This window comes from Silurus aristotelis (genome assembly GCF_946808225.1).
Source record: "Silurus aristotelis genome assembly, chromosome: 7".
Lineage (NCBI taxonomy): Eukaryota > Metazoa > Chordata > Actinopteri > Siluriformes > Siluridae > Silurus > Silurus aristotelis.
Window position 1 is genome coordinate 5,883,672 of NC_139580.1, and position 6,796 is coordinate 5,890,467.

A 6,796-nucleotide genomic window follows, 5' to 3' on the forward strand; every position below is an offset into this window, starting at 1 on the left:
GCACATTTAATCTTTTATTTATTAATCTTGTGTTAAAGCCTGTACAGCCTAATGTTATAGGTAGTAAAATAAGAGGTGCAGTTTTGAAAGTAAATTGAAACCAGTTTAATTCTCATTGAGTTACTATTTGTTTCAGTTTTAATGTTCTGGAAATGAATAGTGTCGGCTCCAGGTGCCAGCTGCACATCTCAAATTTACAGAAGGAAGTAAAATTTTGTGCATTTTCAGTCACTGTGATCCAAATCGTAGTTTATATCAAGAAAATACTGAAACTGTGCATCATACTGACAACACGACTAAACATTTAGATGATTTTGTTTGTGAACAATGAAAAAGAGACTTTTTATTCTGATGGGAAGGAGATGTTCATTGACACAAATACTTAATTTTTTAGAGATGAACTGAGGATTTTAAGAAAAGAACAGGCTTTTGCAAAAAATCATGTTTTGTGCTGATTGTACACATTGTTGTGAGAAATGCACTTATACTGGTTGCAAATATTAAGGATGATTTAAGGAATGCTCCAAAGCAATTTATAAAAACTGTAAAATGATGTGTCTGGAAAAACTATGTCCAGTATTTGTAAAGCATTTGCACTATCAAATGTATTGTTTTGATTTGTGTTTAGAGAATTGGGTATGGACGCTAGTGGAGTGGAAGCGTTCATCACATGATAAATGAGTTCAGGTGTTCACGCAAAAGAGTGTGCTCCTAATCTAGAAGTGTTTTAATATATATTCTTTTGCAGAAGTAAATTTGAAAGCCACCCAAGACGTTAAAAAGACAAAGAAGTCAAATGCTCGCAATGATTACATTAATTCTGTGAATCCTCATGAGCTGTATTTCACTTGATGAATCCAAACCTGATCACAAAATGGCCCAAGAACAATCAGAAAGTGAAGAAAGCTGTGGGAAAGTCCAGGGATAGTCTCTGATTACTGTATAAATCAACAATCTTGCTAATGAAATATTCACATTTTGCATCGCTTTTATCCATCAGTACATCTAATGAAACTGCAATGCTTTACAGGAACTAGGATACCAAATAACCTGAAAAGGAAACCTAATACAAATTGTGAGAAAGGTATGGTGCTTGGTTACAGGCTAGCAGAAATGCCCACCTCCTCAGCCCCCTCCACACAGACACATGCTGGTAACAGATGGAGAGGAGCTGAGTCAGCAAACTGGAAAAAAAAAAAGACAGCGGATATTGCCAAATAATCTCTCACAAATCTCTGCTTGTATTAGCATTGTTAAAAAAAATCTACACATCTTAGTCAAAGCTAATTTCCATTGAGAAATGTAGTACAAACCTTCATAACCTTTACCTAATACAATGTGTGCAATGGAAAGAAACACTTTTTAGCCCTCAGCCTTACTGTAACTTCAGCTGACGAATACCGATCAGAAGTACACTGGTTTGCATTTTGCTATTTGAATACATTTTGTGTACAGAATAGTATAATAAGTAAAACATGTTTTCAGTACCTTCCCGTGGGCTCACCACCTGCAGGAGGGACCGTAAGGGACCGGTGCTGAGAGGATTGGGCAGCAGTCGAAGGCGGGGGCCTTGACAGCCCGATCCCTGGACACGGAGAAGTGTTTGGGGAATCTGCTTGGACTGCTGCCCCCGCGACCCGAATTACAGATAAGCGGGAGAAGATGAAATGAAATGAAATGAAATGTTTTCAGTACCAACATGTAGTAACACACATGACCATTTATGTTCATAGCTTGGAGGTGGCAGTATGTTTTTACATAATGGTAAAGAGACTGTTTATGGATGGCTCTTGCAGTAGCCGAGCCCCGAGTGGTGAAGGCAGTGTCTGGTTTGTTGACTGCACATCCATGTCAGGGAGCTGTAGAGTGTAGGGAGGACTTTGCTCCTTCACACCTTTTGGGGCAGTCACAAGACCCTGAAGCACATCTTTGGCCAAGAAAAAGTATGGGGGCGTTCAGGTCACACAATGACTTTGAATTTTACAGGTTTAAAAATGGAAGCTAGTGTAAGTTGCTAGTGTGTGTCCTAATATTAATAGGTGGTGCACATGTCGAGGGCCAGTCCAGAGAATGTTAATCAAGATAGCACACAACAGTGTTAGTGCGGACATGGAACGGCGTGTGGTTATGACCAGTGGTCCCCAACCTTCTTTGCGCCACGGACCGGTTTAATGTGAGACAATATTTTCACGGACCGGTCTTTAAGGTCTGGGGGATAAATACAACAAAATAAAATGATACGACCATAAAACTGGTATTTTCTAAATATAATAATAAACATGTATCCACTGTGTTGTTTTTTGTTTATTTTGCTCTCTTGGGGGTTTGAATTAAGCGGTAATGTATTATGTGTTAGCGGCCGGAGCAGCCCCTTTAAGAAGGTAGTGGATGTTGGTAAGACATGTGATCGAGGCATCATGACATGCATCAAGAGTGAGTCATAGACAGATGTGGTGGAGAGAATCCGGTCATTTTCCAAAATAAAGTTTCTGTGCGGCCCGGTACCAATTGGCCCGGAGGTTGGGGACCACTGGTTATGAGGTTTCTTGTGAATGAAGGCATAAAACACACAGATATCTACAAAAGACACAGTACAGTGATGAGATGCTCAGCCACAGTAAGACATTTGAATGGTGTAAACATTTCAAAGATGGCCGTATGTCCATCCGTGATGGTCGTAGTGGTTCCTTGATGACGATGTGAAGCAGGCTGTACTAGGTTGGTCCAGGCATACTGACAAATCTTTTTATGGCGAAGCTTTTTGGGCGTTAGTTAAATGCTGGGATATGTGGTTGTAAATTGGAGGATGTCAAAAAATAAATGCAGTTTCCACCCCTAGAAATTGGTTCCTTTTTTTAATAAACTCAAAAGACTCCATTTGACTTGAATTCCCATCATCATTGCTGCTCATCCCATCGATCCAAACATTACACAGTGGGCGTCATGTCAGAAATGTCAAAAGTACAATTTTGCTACCTTAAATAAATCAAAATCCTCTTCAAAAGAATTAGTATGGATGTTGTTGGGTGAGTGGAACAGTGTGCATTTGTTGAGTTCATTCTAGTGCAACAGGATAAACAAAATTTGGTGCTCTACTCCACATCCCATCATACAATGTTGTGACAGTACGCTTGAAATAAATCTCCCAAGTCAGAATCCTGGAAGATTTTCTGACTGATCAAAAGGCATCTTATTTATGTTACATAAACATTGTGAACTGTACAAATCATTAGCGATTAGCAAAGTTATTCCAATCCTGCATTTACCATCCACGAAAAAGTGTTTGGTTGAATGATTTAATAAACTTATAAAAATATATTTTTTACAATACAATACAAGATGTTGCTCAGAACTGGAATGAGAGAAGTTCCACAAGCCTGCAAGCGATTCTTCTACTTTAAATGAATTGCATAAGCTTTATGGTATGTTAGACATTATTAAAGATAATTGGGAGGAGGTACCTTTCCAGAATAAGTGTTAAATGGTAAACCAGTTACCATGGTAATAGTAGTTCCAGAGAGGAAGTAGCTGGGACTGGAGGTGAACCTACAATGTGCGTCACAATCCACCTCAGTCCCCCTGTGGAGACCACCTCTCATCGTCCAGAATCATGCCAAGTAGCGAGTGGAATTTTCCAGTGTGTCCGCACCTCTTCCTGGTCACTCTATACTGACACGGAAGACCACTATGAGACACAACCAAAGCTGGGGGTCTGATTTGCCTCTACCATTTGCAGAACATAAAAAACAAATTGTACAGGAGTAGCTTACAACCATTTTCCATATGGGTGGAATTGAAGAGTCTCATAGTACATTTTCCCAACAGGTATGGAAAGTGTACTGTTCATTTCTTGGTAGAATTACACAAAAACAAAAAAAGCTAAAATATGTTCAAACGTATACCTGATATGCCCGTGTGCCTTTGCGTCCTTTTCCCTGTCAAATAGAGTTTTCTCCCTTTACATTTTGCACTCAGTCTATGTGGGAAAGAACCAAAAAAAAGTATGAATTCATATACACACACACAAACACAAAATAAATACTGTTTGTGTGTGTATATGAATTAATACTTTTTTGTTTCTTTCCCAAATAGACTGAGTGCAAAGGGCAAGTGAGGAAACTCTTTCTAACCTGAAGAACCGGACCGTCATGAAATGTCCGTCTATTTACTCCACCGAAAAACACATTTTTGACATTTCATGGACAGAACCCTTGACCCACACGTTGCTATTAGACATTTGCACTAAAGTCTGCTAAAAAAAACAGAGTAATTGTCTTTACACCAGTGTAGATGTGACTGAGTCATGGCCATACTCTGCTCCTGTTGTAGATTTTTAGTGTAATTTGTCAGATATTAGTGATGATAATTGCTTTGATCAGAGAAGATAAGAAGTATTTAGGGATTTCCTGTGCATTAGTGTGATTTTGCGAGTTCCTGAACCGTAATTGTTTCTCCATCTGGGAAGCGTGAATGCGTGTGTGTGTGTGTGTGTTTATCTAAATCCGCAGATTGGACAGGTTCCTGGACACTGCGTGTAAATTTCAAGCTGAAATGATGGCCGGATTCCAGAGCCCCTGTTTAGAAAGCGCAAATAAAAAAATAATGGAGACACACACACACACACACACACACACACACACACACACACACACACACACACACACTTTTTAAATTTTTTAGTCGAATCAAATGTCAACTCAAATAATTAGATAACTACAAAAAAAATCCAATGACATCTGACTTGTTTGTCCAATCTCGTGTGCGCTCTGGAATTTGACTGTGACGGTGACGGTGTGTGCTCATGTGTCCAAATGCACGGTGGCACAAAAAAAACAGGTCCTGGGACTGTTAATCCGTCGTGCATCCATGTGTCCACGTGTCCATGAGTCCGCACGCTTCCAGACGCACCGACCGACAATGAACGCGAGGACACGAGCCACGGAGGACGTCAGGGTTTTGCGCAAATGGTTAACGTTCTTTCCGGTAAGTGCACACATTCCGGTAAGATATCTTCTTTACCTGATGTCACTTAATGATTATAAATGTATGCCAATTATAATTGAATTTATATATTTAATAAACAAACAAACAAAACCCAAGGTCATAGGATTTACCCTCTTAAAATCCTGAAGCAGCATTTTACATCCAGATTGTTTTGTTTAATTATATTATTGATAATATTACATATAATAAGTAAACTATATGCTTTAACTTCATTCAGTTTCATAAACTAGATTCAATTTGGTCATGTATTGTGGGGATAAACAAACAATAATTGGATTAATCTGGGAACTTAGATATTCTTCTTTAAGAGCTTTATCCTGATCAAGGTTGCAGATGATGCAGAAACTCTCTCAGGATCACCAAATGCAAGGCAGGCATACCTCCTGGACAGGGCATCGCATTGGCTGAACTAAAGGTAAAATGAGGTTTCTTTTAAAAACTGATATTTCTTCCAATAAAAAAAGTGTATTCACCCAGATGAGCATTTTTCTGGTCCTGTTTTAGATCATATGGTACTTCCTCAATTTGTATGTATGATGGTATATCGCTATGCTTTATGTTGTATTACAGAGCTTCTTCTTCTTCTTCTTCTTCTTCTTCTTCTTCTTCGTTAATTCAATCATTTGTTTGTACACATATGACCTTCTATTTGTTTTCTATTCTACATCAATTCTAACCGAATCCCTCACCATTTCTCTCAATCTTTGCCAATTGTTTAGTTCATTTTAATCCTGAATTTAATCCTGAATTTACTTACTCATATTTTCAAAGATTTTGCTTTGGCAAATAATACAATTTACTCATCCACCGTTGACAAATTAAAGGAAGTAATACAGACAAAAATGTGTAAAAAGAAAATATAATAATAGAAGACCAACACAGTAATACGAAATCTGCCAGCAGGAGGAAAAAACAAGTTTTTTCTGTGAATTTGGGGAACAAATGAGGAAATATGAAACCCTGCTGGTTAAGGCTCAGGAAAAATGATATGGATTATGAATAATCTTTTAATGAATAATCTTTTAATTTCAGTCTTCAAACAGATCAGCATATTTATGAAAAAAAAAAGCAATTCTGCCTGCAAAACCTCAAATTTGCTAAAAGAATTGCACAAAAAGGAAAAAGCACAAGTCAAGTTATGACTGAACATTTAAAATCAAATGAATTCACAACTTTGACACACACACACACACACACACACACACACACACACACACACACACACACACACACACACACACACACACAGTTTTTTTAATCAAAATGTTCAGTTTAAAATCTGCATGTACTCTGAAATTAAACAATAATACAAATAAACAAATGCACATGAAAAAAAAAATGTTAGTTCAAAAAAATACAATATTTTATCAAAATCTTTGACACAATTTATTAAACAGCTTGATAGGTTTTCAGTATAAAGATTCCTCTAAGGTAGTTCTGCCACAGCCTGGAGGTATGTTTGGGGTCATTATTCTATCCTATCCTGACTAACTACTCATATACCAGAGGGTAATACATGGCACTGCAGAATGTTTTATTAGTAATTTTGATTAAAAAACCCTGAGTGATGGACTGAGAATTTAAATCTGCTGTGGCTTTGGGTCTGCCAGACCTTTTCCTACAAGAGCTTACTCCAGTTTCCAAGTGTCTCACTGACTGATTTGTTCATTGCTATTTTCTTTCCATTATGAGAGCACTATATTACTTCCACATAGGAATGTTCTAAATTGTTTGCACATTAAAAATATGGACAGTGGCTAATTTAGACAATGGTCTGAAGCACATGTTCAAG

The 6,796-nt window shown here is 37.8% G+C and overlaps 1 protein-coding gene across 1 annotated transcript in view; it reads left to right on the plus strand.

Moving 5' to 3' along the window:
• The first annotated feature begins 5,282 nt into the window (after positions 1–5,282).
• The window catches only part of lingo4a (leucine rich repeat and Ig domain containing 4a), a 5,915-nt gene continuing 4,401 nt past the window's right edge, over positions 5,283–6,796 (plus strand). The window contains exon 1 of the mRNA XM_083547077.1: positions 5,283–5,419. The gene's annotated coding sequence lies outside the window, so the exon portion shown is untranslated. The remainder of the gene's footprint in view (positions 5,420–6,796) is intronic.